Raw genomic sequence first — 19,776 nt, 5'->3', positions numbered from 1 at the left:
CATATAGCAAAGAGATATCTCTACTCCCATGTTTGTTGCAGCACTGTTCACAATAGCCAAGGTTTGGAAGCAACCTAAGTGTCTGTCAGCAGATGAATGGATAATGAAAATGTGGTACTTATACACAATGGAGTACTATTTAGCCATAAAAAGAATGAGATTCAGGCATTTGCAACAACATGGATGGAACTAGACATCTTTATGTTAAGTGAAATCAGCCAGGCATAGAAAGGCAAATTTCACATGTTTTCATTTATTTGTGAGATTTAACAATCAAAACAATTGAACTCATGGAAACAGAGTAGAAGAATGGCTACCAGAGGCTAGGAGGGTTAATGGGTGTGTGAGGTGGGAAAGCAGGAATGGTTCTGTATCACACCCAAATCTTATCTTGAATTGTAACCCCTATGTGTTGGTTGTGGGGCCCATGGGACATGACTGAATTCTTGGGGTTGACTTACCCTTGCTGTCATCATGATAATGAGTGAGTTCTCATGAGATTTGATAGTTTAAAAGTGTAGTACTTCCTCCTTCATGCTTTTGCTCTCCTGCCACCCTATGAAGAATGTGCTTGCTTCTCCTTCACCTTCTGCCTTGATTTTAAGTTTCCTGAGGCTTCCCCAGCCATGCAGAACTGTAAGCCAATTAAACCTCTTTTTAAAACATAAATGACTCAGTGTTAAGTAGTTCTTCATAGCAGTGTGAAAATGGACTAACACAAAAAATTGGTACCTAGAGTGGGGTACTAGTATAAAGATACCTGAAAATGTGGAAGTGACTTTGGAATTGTGTATCAAGCAGAGTTTGGAATGGTTTGAAAGGCTCAAAAGAAGGCAGACAGATGTGGGAAAGTTTGGAATTTCTTAGAGATTTGTTGGATGGTTTTGACCAAAATGCTGATAGTGATATGAGCAATGAAGTCCAGGCTGAGGTACTCTCAGATGGAGATGAGGAACTTAATAGAAACTGGAGTAAATGTCACTCCTGTTATGCTTTAGCAAAGAGAGATGGTCTAAAATTGGAATTTATGTTTACAAGGGAAGCATAGCATAAAAGTTTGGAAAATTTGCAGCCTGACCATGTAGTAGAAAGAAAAACCGATTTTCTGGGGACAGACTCAAGCCAACTTCAGAGATTTGCATAGGTAAAAAGAAACCAAAAGTTAATAGACAAGAAAATGGGAAAAATATCTTCAGGGCATGTCAGAGACCTTTGTGCCAGACCCTCCCATTACAGGCCTGGAGGCCTGGGAGAGAAAAATGGTTTCATGGGCCAGGCCCAGTGCCCCACTGCTCTGTGCAGGCTCAGGACATGGAGTCCTATGTCCCAGCTGCTCCAGCTCCAGCCATGGCTAATACATGGCAAGATACAGCTCAGACCATTGCTTTAGAGGGTGCAAGACCCAAACTTTGGTGACTTAAACATGGTGTTCAGCCTGTGGGTTTGCAGAAGGCAAGAGTTTGAGAACCTCCACCTAGATTTCAGAGGATGTATAGAAACACTTGTATGTCCAGGCAGAAGTCAGCTCCAGGGGCAGAGCCCTCATGGAAAACTCTACTAGGGCAGTATGGAGGGAAAATGTAGGGTTTCCTACAGAGTTTCACACAGAGTTCCCTCTGGGCACTGCCCGGTGGAGCTGTGAGAAGAGGGTCACTGTCCTCTAGACCCCAGAATACTAGGTCCACCAACAGCTTGCATGATGCACCTGGGAAAGCCACAGGCACACAATACTAACCTGTGAAAGCAGTCAAAGGGGATGTACCCTGCAGAGCCACCAGGGTGGAGCTGCCCATGGCTTTGAGAGCTGACCCCTTGCATCAGTGTGGTCTGGATTTAAGACATGGAGTCAAATGAGATTATTTTGGAACTATAAGATTTGATGACTGCCCAGCTGGGTTTCAGACTTGCATGGGGCTTGTAGCCCCTTTGTTTTGCACAATTTCTCCCACTTGTAATGGATGTATTTACCCAATACCTGTAACCCCATTGTATTTTGCAAGTTACTAACTTGTTTTTGATTTTCCAGGCTCATAGGCAGAGGGGATTTGCCTCATCTCAGATAACATTTTGGACTTGGACTTTTGGGTTGATGCTTAAATGAGTTAAGACCTTGTGGACTATTAGGAAGGCATGATTGTGTTTTGAAATGTCAGAAGGACATGAGATTTGGGGGGAGCTGGGGCAGAATGTTATTGTTTGACTCCGTGTCCCCATCCAAATCTCATCTCAAATTGTTATCCCCACATGTTGGTGGAAGGCCCTGGATGGAGGTGATTGAATCCTGAGGGCAGACTTTCCCCTTGCTGTTCTCCTGATAGTGAGGGAATTCTCACCAGATCTGATGGTTTAAAAGTGTGGAACATCTTCCTTCTCTCTTTCTTTCTTCTGCTACCATGTAAGGCGTGCCTTCCTTCCCCTTCCTCTTCTGCCATGATTGTAAGTTTCCTGAGGCCTCCCCAGTCATGCAGAATGGTGAGTCAATTAAATCTCTTTTCTTTATGAATTACCCAATCTCAGTTAGTTCTTCATAGCGGTGTGAAAATAGACTATAGAGTGGCAATGTAAACTAGTACGAGCAATATAGAGGATAGTTTGGAGATTCTTCAAAAAATGGAAAATAGATCTATTAGACAATTCAGCAATCCCACTGCTGAGTATATATTCAGAAGAAGGTAAATCTGCATTCTCATGTCAGTCTTGTGTTTGTCGAAGTGCTAGTCACGATAGTCAAGGTTTGGAAGCAGCCTAAGTGTCTACCTACAGATAAATGGATAAAGAAAATGTGGTACTGGCCGGGCATGGTAGCTCAGATTTGTAATTCCAGCACTTTAGGAAGCTGAAGCAGGCAGATCGTGTGAGGCCAGGAGTTCAAGACCAGCCTGGCCACCATGGTGGAACCGTATCTCTACTAAAAGTAAAAAAATTAGTTTGGCGTGGGGGTGCATGCCTGTAATCCCAACTACTCAGGAGGCTGAGGCAGGCGAATCATTTGAACCTGGGAGGCAGAGGTTGCAGTGAGACAAGATTTTGCCTACTGCATTCCAGCCTGGGTGACAGAGCAAGGCTCTCTCTCTCTTTCTCAAAAAAAAAAAAAAAAAGTAGTACTTATACACAATGGAGTGCTATTCAGCCATAAAAAAGAATGAGATTCAGTCATTTGGAACAAGATGGATGGAACTGGAGGTCATTATGTTAGATGAAATAAATCAGGCATAGAAAGACAAACTTCACATGTTCTCAGTTATTTGTGCAATTTAAAAATCAAAATAATTTAACTCATGGAGACAGAGAGTAGAAGGATGGTTACCAGGGGCTGGGAAGTGTAATCAGGGGTGGAGTTGGGTAGTAGGGATGGTTAATTGGTACAAAATAGAAATAATGAATAAGACCTAGTATTTGATAGCATGGCAGGGTGACTATAGTCAAAATAATTTATTTAGACATAAAAGAATAACCAATGATTATAACTGGATTTTTTGTAACACAAGGGGTAAATGCTTGAGGGAATGAATAACCAATTTTGATGATGTGGTTATTACACATTTCATGACTGTATCCAAATATCTCATGTATACTATAAATATATACACCTACTATGTAACCGCAAACTTTAAAAATAAAAATTACAAAAGGAGTTATATACTGATAAATAAGATAGTCAAACTGTCAGAAGCCAGAGACAAGGAGATTCTTAAAAGCAGTAACATAGAGAAAACTCATAAGGTAGAATATATAAGAAATCTTCAATAAGTTTATCATCCAATTACTCAGCAGAAACCTTGGAGGCAAGAAAGCAGTGAGAAGATATATTTAAGATGCTAAAAGCAAAACAACAGCAACAAACACACAAAGACACAGAAAACTTTCAACTGAGAATTCTATATCCAACAAATTTATTCTTCAAATATAAGGAAGAAGTTAAGACATCCCCACATCAACAAAAGCTGAAGGAGTACATTAGATGTGCCCTAACAGAAATTCTAAAGGAATTCCTTACAGGTTGAAATAAAAGCATACTGGGCAATAACTTGAAGCTGGGTAATATATAAGGATCTATTGTAAAGAATAAATGAGCATATTAAAGCCAGTATCATAATAATTTTGTTTTATAACTGCACTTTTTATGTTCTACAGTATATAAAATAAAAACACATGAATTAATTATTCTAGGTTAGTGGGTAAACAATATAGAGAGATTTAGTTATTGACATCAATGACATAAAGTGGGGAGAGATAACAGAGCTGTACAGGATAATTTTGGTATGCAATTGAAGTTGGTATCAATTCCGATTATAATTTTTTAAATTTACAATGTTGCATGTATTTTCACTGTTACCCAATGAAAATGTCTATCACATATACACAAAAGGGAGTGAGAAGGGAATCAAAGTGTGTAACTACAAAAACAAAAGGTTAAAAGAAGTAGTAATGGGGGAAATGAGGAACTAGAAATGTATGAGACATACAAAAAAACAACAAAGTGTCAAAAGTATAACCTTCTTTATGAATAATTACTTTAAATTTAAGTGAATTAAACTCAGTCACAAGACACATAAATTAAAGAAGACAAAAATAAATTAGGTGATGTTCTGCATTCATAGATTGTAAGACTCAATGTTCCTAAGATGACAATGCTACCCAAAGAGTGATAGAGATTCAATGAAATCTCTCTCAAAATCCCAATTATATGTTTTCTTCTTCTTGACAAAATACAAAAACTCATTCTAAAACTCTTATGGAATCTCAAATAACTCTGAATAGTAGAAAAGTGGCTTCAACATCTGTGGGAAGAGAGGAATGTGGTTACTGTTTACTGGGCATAGAATTTCTGTTTAGAAAGCTGCAAACGTTCTTGAAATGGATTATAATAATGGTGGCACAATAATGTGAATGTACCTAAAAGATAGGGGGAAAGATTTAGGACACTGAATTTGACCATAATTTGTTGGATATGACTTCAAAAGTATAGGCAACAAAAGAAAAAGTAAATAAGTTCTATTTTATCAACATTAAAATTTTTGTATCCAAGGACACAGTAACAGGGTGATAAGACAACACAGAGAAAGGGAAAATGTGTGCAATTCGTATTTCTGATAAGAAATTAATATCCATAATATATTAGGAATTCCTACAACTGAAGAACAATAGCAACAACCAACCCAATTCAAATATGGACAAAGGATTTGAATAGATATTTTTCAAAGATGACATAGAAATGGTCAATTAGTCCATGGAAATATGTTTGTCATCACTGTTTATCAGAGAATAATAAATCAAAACCAGAATGAGATAGATACCACTTTGTAACCATTATCTGAAAAAAACAGAAATAAAAGTTATTGGCAAGGATGTAGACTAATCGATACCCTTGTACATTGCTATGAGGAATGTAAAATGTTGCAGCCACTGTGGAAAACGGTTGGTGGTTTCTCAAAAATGTAAACATAGTAACATCATATGACCCAGAAATTCCTAGCTGAAATTCACCAAATTTGTATTGAGTTTGTACTATAGGCCAGGTATTGTGCTTGGTATTAGGGTATAAAGTTGAGTAAAATGGAACCTAATTGGAAAGATGCAGAGGCAAAAGGATATTTTAATTACAGTGTACTAAGTCTAAACATAGGTGTATGAACAAAGTATAAATGTTACCTACTGTTATTCACCCATTTTGAAGGAAGACTGCAAGAAAGCCTTTGTTCACAGAGGAGGTGACATTTGATCTGTATTTTGAATGCAACTGCATTATGACCTGGAATATTTCCAGCTTCTTTCATTAAAACATTTATCTATAGTAGACACTAGTCATTTTATGCTACTATGGAGTTTGATGTTATGTTAATCTTGATTTTAATGCCACATACCTGTCCAAATTTATTAACCATAACATCACTTTAGCAAGTGATGAGGCAGTTAACACACTGAATTCAGAATACATCATAGGTAAAAAATATTCTTATTCCCTTTTCCCTCCCCCAATTTAAGCCAGTTCACTTCACTTTTTGTTACAAATAACATTAAATTACAAATTTTAATACCTGTAGAGCAAATTACCATTGCCTAATTAATATCCAATTAGCACCTACAACTCTCTACTCTCCTTGGAAGCTAGCTCAATATAGTAAAAAGTAATCAACACAAGTCCAGAAATATTTATGATACTCCCAGTGGGCACTAAACTATATGGCGTATATTTGTTCAATAGATGGTGAAAAAGAGCAAGTGCAACAGTGCTTTCATAGTCAAGTTGGGTCAATGAATCTATGAATCAGTTGCCTTTTCCTACTAATGTTAATGTCTCAACAGTCATCTTTTCTTGAATTGTACTAATTTTGGGGTGTTTATTCCCATCTCTTCCCATTCATGTTTCTAGAGTTATAGCTTTACTGCTGAATCAAATATCCCAGTAAGACCTTTTTAAAACAAATCTTTTTGGCTTGCTTAGAATGAACAGTCAGTCTTTATTGTGTAGTAAATTAATTTCTGTAATGAACACACATCCCAGATCTTTGCAGGTAATTAACAGTGCTCATTATCCGGGAGTCTTGGTCAATTTCTTTGGAAGCTGCAGGCTGATCCAATAAGCAAGCCCTGTGATTTTAGCACATTTTTCATTTGAAGAAACAGCGTGTGGCAGGTGTAGGAAGTGTTGCAGGAAAAAAATTTGAGCTATACTCCTTGGAGAACACAGACCAAAAAAGTACATTTATGTCGTTGAGATATCTCAGAGCACTATTTGCAAATGAACTGTTAATTCTTGCTTTTACAATTCTGGGAAAATCTTCAGAATATTCTTGGCAAATAGAAGCTTTTTGTTCTTTCTTCTTTTGGCATAGACATTGCACAGAAAAATCTGAGCTCTTTGGAATCATTCTTGAAACAAAAATTACAGGGGACTCTACTTAGAAATAGTTTAATATTCAACTGAAATACTGCAGATGCGAACTTATCACTATTAAATTACGTTATTCCTTATTACATGATTTAATTTGATAAAATTAAATTATACCCAGAGAGCTAAGGTCTTAATAGTACTGCCCGTATGTGAGTGGATTTCCAAAGAGTGGAGTCAAAGAATGTTCTTTAATAATTCTACATCGTTAAAAATTTAGATTAGTCCCATTGCTTTTAAGATTTTTATAATTATATAAATAGGTTTACAACATCACCTGGAGAATGTAGAGAATTACCTGAATTACCACATTTTTAACACATTCTGGCTGGCACTGCCACTCTTTCTTTGTAGATTGACTATCAACAGTATGTATTTGGCACCTTGAAGTGATGTTTCAAATAAACCTAGGGGCTATACAAATTAATTGGAGTACAAGAAGGTGTCAGAAAAGAGGAAAAATAAAAAGGGTATTTTCAAAATTCTAAAATTATTATTGTTTAATTTAATGTAATTCAAAATGGATACTGCTTGAAGGGGTGCAATAACTAGGATATTCCATATAATGGAAATCTAGGCTTAGCTATTTAATCAAGTGAAGTATGATGGTGTTATAGTCTTCTGAATGAAAAACAGTTGAGTGCTTATCTGTCATTATTGGTGTTGAATGTTTATGAGTAGAAAGGTTACCCATGATTTAATGCACAGGCTCACATCTCTGAACCATTACCTGGGCAATGACCATGATTCCTGAAGGAAGATGACAGTCACTGGTGAAGTCCATTGTAATTTTAGATGATAGCATTTTTGGTTATCATATGAAACCATCTGAGAGAACTCAGCATACTACCTGTCACCACTGACAACAAATAATGCAAACTAGACAGACCTTTAGCTGCATTTTTTTCCTTTGAAAACTTATTTAGAACTTCTTAGAGTCAGTAGGTTTCTTTTCAGAGATCAACCATACTAGTTAATCCATTTCAGTCTTGAGATTGACCTATGAGGAGTTTGCTGGATATTAATAGGACTAGCCCTACAACTAATAGCAGAATTGGGTTGGGACTACAGAGAAAGTCAAGTAATTGAGGTATTTATTTAGTGTCTCACTACTCCATTGTGGTGCTGTCATTCTTGGTATTTACTGAGTCAGCTTACCAAACTGAGGTCTGAGAAGTATTTGCAAAGTGTAGCCCTTTACCTCTGATAAAATTGGCACCTCCAGTGCTCTGCCTTTCTCTGCCAGAAAATATGAATTTCCCAGATCTCTTCAATCAGTATTCAGCCAGGCTCATAAAACCATATTTCTATCCTCTGTTTTTCCCTTTCTTCTTTTTCTAAGTTGTAAATACATAACCAGAGATATAAACTATGAAGATTGGAGTACACACTATGGAACTGAGTGCCATAACCAACCACAATATATTATGAAGTTAATCCTAAGGCATATATTTAATTATATGCATAATCATTGTTGAACTGCATGACAATTAGATATAAATAGTAAACACTTCAAATAAATGACTACAATTACTAACACTTTTAATCAAGCCAAATCACAATTTCATTTTTCTTCTCAATTTGCTTGTTTGCCAGTATTTATAATACATGTCAACATTAACTGTTTCCCTGATATCATATAACTTTTAATTGATATCCTTATGACATGCAGCCACACACATATGCATAACAGTCACACAAACCCAAAGGCCAAGCTCATATGATTATTTTTTTCTGAAAATTAAGGAATATTTGCCAAAATTCTACCTCATGCCTATGCCTCAGGCGAAGTTTTCTTTTTACATTTTGCTCTTGATCTATACCTTTTGGAAAGGTATTCCATTTCATTTTTAATTAAAGAAGTCAGAAATTCTAAATGCAATTAATGCCCCAGATTTTTTAACTCAAGACAAAGCTGTTATTTTATTATTCTTAGCTTGGAGAGAAGAGATGCAAGTTTATGTTGGCACTTTCTCAGTTTCCACAGACAGCCACCAAAGAGTATGACCTCATGGTTTTAACCTTTTGATAAATCCTGATAATAGGATTGCCTGTTATATTTTATTTTAAGTGAAAAGTATCAGAAGATCCCAGTTCTTAGGAATATGATTTCCCAAACATAAGCCACAATCAGGAATTGGTGTTATCTTTTCTCTAAGACACTTTGGGGTCCAATATAGATAATTTTCCCTAGCCCCAGAAAATGACGAGAAAATACAAAGCATAGGTATGTGCATTACTTCCCCAGGGCTCCTGTAATAAATTGCCACACACTTAGTGGTTTAAAATAGCAGATATTTATTCTTTCACAGTTCTGGAGGCTAGAAGTCTGAAATCAAGATGTTGGCAGTGCCTTTCTCTGAATGATCTAAGGAGGGATCTTTCCTTGCCTCTGCCTAGTTTCTGGTGATTGCTGGCAATCTTTGGTATTCATTGGTTTGTAACTGCATCAATCCCACCTCTGCCTCTGTTGTCATATGACATTTTTCCCCTGTGTGTCTGTATGTCCTCCCTTCTTCTAACAAGGATACCAGTCATAATAAGTTTAGGGCCTACTCTACTCTAGTAGGGCCTTATTTTGACTTCACTAATTACATCTGCAAAGACTCAACTTACAAATAAATTTACATCCTGAAATTTTAGGTGGACACGAGTTTTCTTTGGGGGGACTGTGATAGTTAGTTTTATGTGTCAATTTGGCTGAGCCACTGTGTCCAGAGATTATTCAAAAGGTAGCCAGAATGTTTCTGTGACGTTATTTTATGGTTAACATTAACATTTACATCAGTAGACTTTGAGTAAAGTAGATTTCCCACCATAATGTAGGTAAGCTTCATCCAGTCAGTTAACTAAAGAATGACTGACTTTCCCCAAGCAAGAAAGAATTCTGCCAGAAGATTGCCTTTGAACTTGTACTGGATCTCCTCCTTAAGTCCCTAGCCTGCTGGCCTATCTTGTAGATATTGGATTTACACCTTCCCAATCATGAAAGCCAATTCCTTAAAATAAATCTCTATTTAAAGAGCCTCTTTAATGTTATTGTAATGAGCATCTCTTGTTGGTTTCGTTTCTCTGAAGAACTCCATATAATATAGACTTTGATACCAAAAAGTAGGGTGCTGCTCTAACAGATTTCCAAAAATGTGGAACTAGCTTTCAAACCGGGTAATGGATAGAAGCAGGAGAGTTTTGAGATGCATGTTAATAAAACCCCTAGATTGTTTTAGACTGTGAATAGTGATTCTCTTGAGGTCTCAGACAGAAATGTAGAACTTGTTATTGAAACTAGAAGAAAGGTAGTCATTGTTATAAAGTGGTAAATAACTTGGCTGAATTGTCTTCTAGTGTTTGTGGAAAGTAGAAACTGTAAGTGACAAACTTGATTCTTCTACCTAAGATTTCTAAGCAAAGTGTTGAAAATACAGTCTAGTTTATTCTTGTTACTTGTAGCAAAATGCAAAAGGAGAGAGAAATTGTTATACAAAAAGGCATCAGAACTTGAAAGTGAATTCTTAGCCTACTCATATTGCAAAAAATTGAGAAAATATGCTCTGGAGAGAACACTAAGGGTGGGATTGGACAACTCAATAAAGAAATTATGGTGTTAGCCATTTTAGCAGAAGCAGGAATAAAAATGTGGTTATATCAGCAGAAACAGGGCCAGCTGAGACAAAGGGAAACAGAGAAAGGACAAAATAAAGAAAGGCTATAGGACGTCTGAGATTCTACAGGATGGGCCCATACGGCTATCCAGTTGCAAGCATGTGCTATCCTTCCAGACAGAAGAAAGACCTCAAAAGTGGCTAAAAGACTACTAGCAGGGCTGCTACTTCCACTACAGGCCCAGAGGGCACAAGCTCAGTGGCTGAAGCTGTCTTTTCCAGAGTTTCAGAGGACAGGCCTCCCTTATCTGTTCAATCAGGCAGACTGCCACGTGCCAGTGGTTCAGAGACAGGGCTGCAACCCAGGGTCTCATGGAAGTGACCTTGCTGACCCAATAAGTCTGGAAGGCAGAGCTGCCACATCTATTATTATGGACTGAGCAAAACAAGGGAGTTTGAGAGTCTTCCCTGGGTAAATACCATATAACAGTGGCTGAGAATAAAGATCAGGTCTTTGCATATTCCCTTAGGATCCTTGCTTTCTGCACCGCAGAATAGGTATTACTGTCACACATGTAACAAACTTAACTAGGTCTACTTTCAAAATCCATTTTTAGTACACTCCACTCTGAAATATATGTTTATGGGAAATAAGAGATGACTGAGTTCTCTCTTATTGCCTTTGTTAATCTTATGATCACAAGTTTATCCTTCACCTATGACCCATCCAACTTCTGAAATCTTCTGATCCAAGCTTCTTATAATCTGTCAAACTCTTCTAGTCAAACTAGATTTCCACCTTTCTGTTCATCCCTCACCTCATCCTCACTCCATGCCTGCACACAATTTCCTGATATGTCCAGCCTACTTCATTCTATTATTGCCACAGTTGGAAATATTATTTTCACTGTAGTAGACGCATTTATTTATGCATATGGATTACTGGAAAGAAAATAGTTAAAGAATCTTATCAAGGTCAAATTTACATAGAATGCATGTGAGCTTTTACTATCATGGGGAAAAGTGGGACCTTTATCAAAATTACCCCTTCTCCACTGACCTACTATGCTGCAAAGATAAAGTTTAAACATAATTCTAGGAACAGAAGTATTAATACCAAAGCAGTTTTAGATAAAAATAATAATCAAGATGGCACTAGATCAATAATTACCTGCCAGTCTACATAATATTAAGTGTCTCAAATGTACAAAGCATTTGATAAAAATCCAGGTATTTTTCAAATGAATGCATAGTTAACTGCAATTTTCCATTTTCATCTGGATATCTGACACTCTATAAAGATAATCCTAAGGTCTAGATTTCAAGTCTTTATTTTGAGACTGCTTGGACATACAGTTCTATGTCATGACCATCTTTGGCCTAGTTCTAGAAAACAGAGTCATGGTGTGAGTTAAATTGGCTCATTACACAGTACATGAACCCTCTGTACACCATATGAACCACTGTAGGATTAATTAAAAAAAAAAAAAAAGAAAGCAAGGATAATTTTACATCCTCGAGCAAAGCCTAGTTGAAGCCATAATCACAAAACTCTGTAGTCAATTCTGCCTTATACATTTGAATAGTTATATAAGAAAATTCGGTCTAATAAATGTCGAATAAAAATGTAAAATAGGGGCCAATGCAAAAACAAAGGGCAAATGCAAAATCAGTTAGGTGAGATTTTTTTTCCATTTGCAAGAAGATAGGCTTTTTGAAACAGGAAAATGAAAATGCTGTGAACTGTTCATCCCATGCTGAGAGGTGAGACAGGCAATAACTCTGATTCTTACTCAAATCTACTATTTGCTTGGCTGGCTGTGATTTCCCCTGGAGCTTGAATATATTCATCAGATTTTCAATGAAAACTAAGTCAGACTGTAGAAAATGATGAAATACTTGTTAAGTAGTCTTTTTCCATCTCCAATAAACATGCACTTTCACTTCATTGGAATCGAGTACAAGTTCATGTGAGCTCCAAATGACTCAACCTTCAGGAACAGTAAACTGTGTGGCAGAGCAGACAGAAGCAATACCTTTGAAAGATAAATGGTGAAATACTTAGTATAACGTTTATGCCGAGATACCAAAATCTAACTTAGTTTCCTCTCCTTGTTACTGATAATCATATCTTGGTTTTCAGAATAGTTTTGTGCTAGTTGTTGTTTTTGCACTTTGTTATCTGGTTGTCATATATGTGTGAAAAAATATTCATTATAGTATGTCAATCATTTTAGTGCTTTACAATTTTTAATATCTTCACAAAAATGATGAAAGAAATTTCCATATATGTTATTTTTGAGTCTTGTTTGATCCGTTCTCTGAGAATATATATCTTATTTTATTTTAGAAATAATTCAAACATTCCAAAGTATTTTATTTTGTCCAACTTTATTGAGGTACAATTGACATTAAAATGGTATATATTTGAGTTGTACAATGTTATGATTTGATATATGTGTACAATGGGTAATAATTACCACAAATTAATCAATACATTCATCACCACATATAGTTGCACATTGTGTGTGTCTGTATGTGTGTGTGTGTCTGTATGTGTGTGTGTGTCTATGCGTTGAGGACACTTAAGATTTACTTTCTTAGCACATGTTAAGAATAGACTGAGCCAATTCAAGTATTTTTTAAACTTTTTAAATTTTTGTGGGTACATAATAGGTGTATGTAGTTATGGAATTCATGAGATGCTTTGATACAGGCATGCAATGTAAAATAATCACAACATGGAGAATGAGATAGCTATCCATTTACGCATTTATCCTTTGTGTTACCAAAAAATCCAATTACATTACTTTAGTTATTTTACACTTGATCTTAGCCAAAAGGCCAAGAAGTGATTAGTTATTTTAAAATGTACAATTGATTATTGAGTATAGTCACTATCTTGTGCTATTGCATAGTAGATCTTATTTATTCTCAATAACAATTTATTGTACTAATTAAACATCACCAACTTCCTGCCCACTCCCCAACTTCCCATTACTATACGCAGCCTCTGGTTACCATCCTTCTACTCTGTATCTCCATGAATTCAATTGTTTTAGTGTTTAGATTCCACAAATAAGTGAGAACATGTGAAGTTTGTCTTTCTGTGCCTGGCTTATTTCACTTAACATAATAATCTCCAGTTCCACCCATGTTGTTGCAGATGATAGGATCCCATTATTTTCTATGCTGAATAGTACTCCATTGTGTACAAGCACCACATTTTCTTTCTTTATTCATCTGTCAATGGACACTTACTTTGCTTCCAAATTTAGCTATCACAAACAGTGCTGCAGTAAACATAGCAGTGCAGATATCTCTTTGATATACTGATTTCCATTCTTTTAGGTGTATACCCAGCAGTAGAAATGGTGGATTACGTGGTAGTTCAAATTTTAGTTTTTAGAGGAATCTGCAAATTTTCTCCATAGTAGTTGTATTTATATCTCTACCCTAATTTACCTTTCCACTAACAGTGTACGAGGATTCCCTTTTCTTCACATACTCACCAGCATTCATTATAACCTCTCTTTTTTATATAAGCCATTTTAACTGGGGTGAAATGATATTCCATTATAGTCTTTATTTACATTTCTCTGATGATTCATGATGTTGAGCATCTTTTAATATGCCTTTTTGCTATTTGTATGACTTATTTTGAGAAATGTCTATTCAAACATTTTGCCCATTTTTAAAATCAGATTTTTCTTTCCTATAGAGTTGTTTGAGCTCCTTATATATAATATGGGTATTAATCCCTTCTCAGATAGGTAGTTTGCAAATATTTTCTCCCATTTTGTAAGTTGTCCTTTCATTTTGTTGACTGTACCCTTTGCTGTGCAGAAGCTTTTTAAGTTGATGTAATTCCATTTACTCCTGTTTGCTTTGTTGCCTGTGTTTGTGGAGTATTGCTCAAGACATTTTTGCTCAGACCAAATGTCCTGGAGATTTTCCCCAATGTTTTCTTGTAGTAGTTTCATAGTTTGAGGTCTTAGATTTAAGTGTTTGTTTAATACATTTTTACTTGATTTTTTGTATAACGTGAGATATTTGGTCTAGATTTATTCTTCTGCATATGGATGTGCAGTTTTCCCAGCACCATTTATTGAAAAGGCTGTCTTTTCCCCAGTGTATGTTTCTGCCACCTTGTCAAAAATGAGCTCACTCTAGGTGTGTGAATTTGTTTCTGGGTTCTCTATTCTGTTCCATTAGTCTATTTGTCTGTTTTTATGCCAGTACAATGCTGTTTTGATTACTATAGTTCTGTAGTATAATGTGAAGTCAGATAATGTCATTCTTCCAATTTTGTTCTTTTTGCTTAGGATAGCTTTGGCTATTTTGGTCTTCTTTGGTTTCACATAGATTTTATAATTTTTTTTATTTCTGTGAAGAATGTCACTGGTATTTTAATAGGAATTTCATTGAATCTGTAGATTGCTTTGAATAGCAGGACTGTGTTAACAGTATTGATTCTTCAAATCCGTGAACATGGAATATTTTTCCACTACTTTGTGTCCTCTTCAATTTCATTCATCAGTGTTTTATAGTCTTTACTATAGAGATATTTTACTTCCTTGGTTAATTCCTAGGTATTTAATTTTATGTGTGGCTATTGTAAATTGAATTACTTGTTAAATTTCTTTTTCAGATTCTTCTCTTTTTGGATACAGAAATACTTCTGATTTTTACATTGATTTTGTATTCTTCAATTTTACTGAAATTGTTTATCCATTCTAACAGTTTTCTTTTGGAGTCTTTAGGCTTTTCTAAATGTAAGATTATATTATCTGCAAACAAGGATAATTTGACTTCTTCCTTTCCAGTTTGGATGCCCTGTATATCTTTGTTTTGTTTTTTTCTTCTGATTGCTCTAGCTAGAACTTTCAGCACTATTTTGAATAAACGTGATGAAAGTGGGAATCTTTGTCTTGTTACAGATGTAGAGGAAAGGATTTCAGTTTTTCCCCATTTATTATGATACTAGTGTAGGTCTATCATATATGGCCTTTATTATGTTAAGGTATGTTCTTTCTATCCTATTTTTTGAGGGTTTTCATGATAAAGGATGTTCAATGTTATCAAATACATTTTCAGCATTAACCGAAATGATTATATGAGTTTTATTCTTTATTCTCTTGATATGATGTACCACTGGGGTCCCCAATCTCTAGGCCCTGGTATGGTTAGTGGCCTGTAAGGAACGGGGATGTACAGCAGGACGTGAGCGATGAGTAAGTAAGCGAAGCTTCATCTGTATTTACAGCTACTCCCTATCACTTGCATTGCCACCTGGGTTCCACCTACTGTCAGATCAGCAGCACCGTTAGATTCTCATAGGAACACGAACCCTATTGTGAACTGCACATTTGAGGGATGTAGGTTACACATTGCTTATGAGAATCTAATGCCTCATGATCTATCACTGTCTCCCATCACCCCCAGTTGGCACCGTCTAGTTTCAGGAAAACAAGCTCAGGGCTCCCACTGATTCTACATTATGATGAGTTGTACAATTATGTCATTGTACATTACAATGTAATAATAATAGAAACAAAGTGCACAATAAATGTAGAGCTTGAATCATCCGGAAACCATCCTCCTCCGTGGGTCCATGGGAAAACTGTCTTCCAAGAAACAAGTTTCTGGTGCCAAAAAGGTTTGGGGCCACTGGATTGTATCAGATTGATTGATTTGCTTTTGTTGAACCATCCTTGCAAATCAGGGATAAATCCCACTTGGTCATGATGAGTGATCTTTATAATATATAGTTGAATTAGATTTGCTAGGATTTTGTCAAGGACTTTTGCATCAATAATCACCAGATATATTGGTCTGTAGTTTTCTTTTTTCAATGTTCTTTGTCTTGTTTTGGTATCAGGGTAATACTGGCCTTGTGGAATGAGTTTTTAAGTACTCCTTCCCCTTTTAATTTTTGAAAAATTTGAGTAGGGTTGGTATTAGCTCCTCTTTTAATGTTTGGTAGAATTCACCAGTGAAGCCAGTGGGTCCGGGCTTTTCTTTACTAAAAGACTTTTTATTACAGCTTCGAACTCATTACTTGTTATTAATCTGTTCAGGTTTTGCATTTTTTCCTGGTTCAGTCATTGTAGGTTTTATGTTTCTAGGAATTTGTCCATTTTTTCTAGATTTTCCAATTCATTGGCATATAGTTGCTCATAGTAGCCATTAATGATCCTTTGAATTTCTGTAGTATCAGTTGTAATGTCTTCTTTTTTATCCCTGATTTTATCCCTGATATATCTTCCCTTTTTCTGTTATTCTGGCTACAGTTTTCTCCATTCTTTTACCTTTCAAAAAACCTAACCCAACTTTTTGTTTTACTCACCTTTTGTATTGTTTTTTATCCTAATTTGAATTATTTATGCCCTGATGTTTATTAGTTCTTTTCTTCTACTAATTTTGTTTTTGGTTTGCTTTTGCTTTTCGTTAAGATGCATCATTAAATTGTTTATTTGAAATTCTTTTCTTGATTGATGTCGGCGCTTACAGCAACAAACTTCCCTCCTAGTATTGCTTTTGTTCTAGCTGATAGGTTATAGTATGTTGTGTTTCCGGTATCATTTCTTTCAAGAATTTTTCAATTTCCTTCTTAATTTCTTTATTGACCCCCTGGAACAGTTGTAATTATTATTTTTAATTGGTTAACTGTTTAATCTTTCTACATAGGACAAAAGTATTTTACACACCACGGTTACAGTGTTATAACATTCTGTGTTTTTCTGTGTACTTACTATTACCAGTGAGTTATGTACCCTCAGGTGACTACTTATCGCTCATTAATGTATTTTTCTGTCTGATTAACATACTCCCTTTAGCATTTCTTGCAGGGCGGGTCTGGTGTTGATGAAATCCCTCAGCTTCTGTTTGTCTGAAAAAGTCTTTATTTCTCCTTCATGTCTGAAGGATATTTTTTCCAGATATAATATTCTAGTGTAAAAGCTTTTTTCTTTCAGCAGTTTAAATATGTCATGCCACTCTCTCCCAGCCTGTAAGGTTTCCACTGAGTCTATTGCCAGATATATTGGAGCTCCCTTGTATGTTATTTGTTTCTTTTCTTTTGCTGCTTTTAGGACCTTTTTTTTCATCATTGACCTTTGGGAATTTGATTATTAAATGCCTTGAGGTAATCTTCTTTGCGTTAAGTCTGATGTTCTGTAACCTTCTTGTATTTGGATATTAATATCTTTCTCTGGGTTTAGTAAGTTCTCTGTTATTATCCTTTTCAATAAACTTTGTACCCCTATCCCTTTCTCTACCTCCTCTTTAAGGCCAATAACTCTTAGATTTGCCCTTCTGAGGCTATTTTCTTAGATCCTGTAAGCATGCTTCATTGTTTTTTATTCTTCTTTCTTTTGTGTCCTCTGATTGTGTATTTCCAAATAGCCTGTCTTCAAGCTCACTAATTCTTCCTTCTCCTTGATCCATTCTTCTATTAAAGGACTTTGATACATTCTTCAGCATGCCAAGTACATTTTTTCAGCTCCAGATTTTCTGTTTGATTCTTTTAAATTATTTATATCTCTTTGTTAAATTTGTCTGATAGGATTCTGAATTCCTTCTTTAGGTTATCTTGAATTTCTTTTCATTTCCTCAACAGAGCTATTTTGAATTCTCTGTCTGAAAGGTCATACATCTCTGTTTCCCTAGGATTTTTCCCTGGTGCTATATTTAGTTCATTTTGTGAGGTCATATTTTCCTGGATGTTGTTGATGCTAGCAGATGTTCTTCAGTGTCTTAACATTTAAGAGTTAGGTATTCATTTTAGTCTTCACTGCCTAGAATTATTTGTAGCCATCCTTCTAGGGAAGGCTTTCCAGATATTTGGGAGGACCTCAGTGTTTTGATCTAAACTGTGTATGCTTTATGGGAAACCTACGCTCAATAATGCTGTGGTTCTTTCTTACTCGTAAATGTATCACCTTGATGTTTTTGGACAAGCTCCAGTAGAATTATCTGGATTACCAGGAGAATATTCTTGTTCTCTTTCCTTACTTTGTTCTAAACAAGCAGAGTTCCTCTGTTTGTTGTGAGCTGCATAAAGCTTGGAGTGAAGTGACATAAGCAACCTTGTGGCCACGACCACCATGACTGTGCTAGGTTAGACCTGAAGCTAGCACAGTTCTAGGTCTCACCCAAGGCCTTCTGTAAATACTTCATGGCTACTACCTATGTTTTCTCAAGGCCCTGGGGCTCTATCATCAAAGGGTGGCAAAGCCAGCCAGACTTGTGTCTTTCCCTTCAGAGTGGTGAATTTCCTAAGTCCCCTGTGGGTCCATAGAGCCCTCCAGGAGTCAGAGACTAGAGTCATAAATCTTAGAAAAGTTTACCTGGTGTTCTATTGTACTGCAGCTAATCTAATCTTGCATCCAAACCATGAAATGCAGTTTTTTCCACTGTTCCTATTCCTTTCCAGAGGCAGAAGAACCTCATCCCATATCTGTGGCTACCCCAAGCCATTAGGAGTACTGCCAGAATGCTGCCAATGTTCCCTTAAGGCCCAAGGTCTCTTATGTCAGCTTTCTGTGAATGCTGCCTGGCCTGGGACTCACCCTTTAGGGCAGTGAGCTCTGCTCTGGCCCAGGACAGGTCCAGAAGTGCCATCCCAGCATCAAGCCCTGAAATCAGGGACCCCAGGAGCCTCTTTGGGATCCAGCTCTACTGCCCTGTGGCTGTGCAGGTACCTAAGGTTCAAGACAAAGTACTCTTTACTTTTCCCTGTGCTTTTATCAATCAGGAGTGTCACCCCACAGCCACCACAACTGGTAATGTGCTGAGCCTTACCTAGAGCCCGCAAGTCTCAGAGGCTCACCAAGGCCTTCAATGTAGTATCTGGGTATTGCTATGGGTTATTCAGGGCCCAAGGGCTCTTCATTTAGCAGATGATAAATGCTGGCAGGACTGGGTCCTTTCCTTCAAGGTAGCCAATTCTCTTCTGGTCTAGGGTTTGTCTAGAAATGTTATCTGAGAGCTATGGTCTGGAATGGGGGTCTCATGATTCTGACTGGTGCCCTAGCTTGCTGAGGCTGAGCTGTTATCCAAGACCCAACATAAAGTCCTCCCCACTCTTTCCTCTTCTCTCCTCAAGTGGAAGAAAGAGGTCTGTTTTGGAGCCATGAGCTGTGCAGCTTGAGCTTAGAGGAAGGATAATGCCAGCACTTTCTTGGCTTGCCCAGCTGGTGTCAGTGAGTCATGCGCCTCCCCAGGTTTCTGGCTCTGGGCCTAGTTCAGCCCTAAGACTCCACCAAGAGTTGCATTCTT

At 36.7% G+C, this 19,776-nt stretch overlaps 1 pseudogene; it reads right to left on the bottom strand.

Annotated features, from left to right (window-relative positions):
• Nucleotides 1-13,186: 13,186 nt before the first annotated feature.
• LOC116812402 (U2 spliceosomal RNA) lies at nucleotides 13,187-13,350 on the bottom strand (annotated as a pseudogene).
• Between the last annotated feature and the right edge of the window lie 6,426 nt (nucleotides 13,351-19,776).

The sequence above is a fragment of the Hylobates moloch genome, unplaced genomic scaffold, assembly GCF_009828535.3.
Source record: "Hylobates moloch isolate HMO894 unplaced genomic scaffold, HMol_V3 SCAFFOLD_7, whole genome shotgun sequence".
NCBI lineage: Eukaryota > Metazoa > Chordata > Mammalia > Primates > Hylobatidae > Hylobates > Hylobates moloch.
The sequence above is the reverse complement of the archived record's forward strand: the minus strand, read 5'-3'. Positions and strand labels throughout refer to the sequence as shown.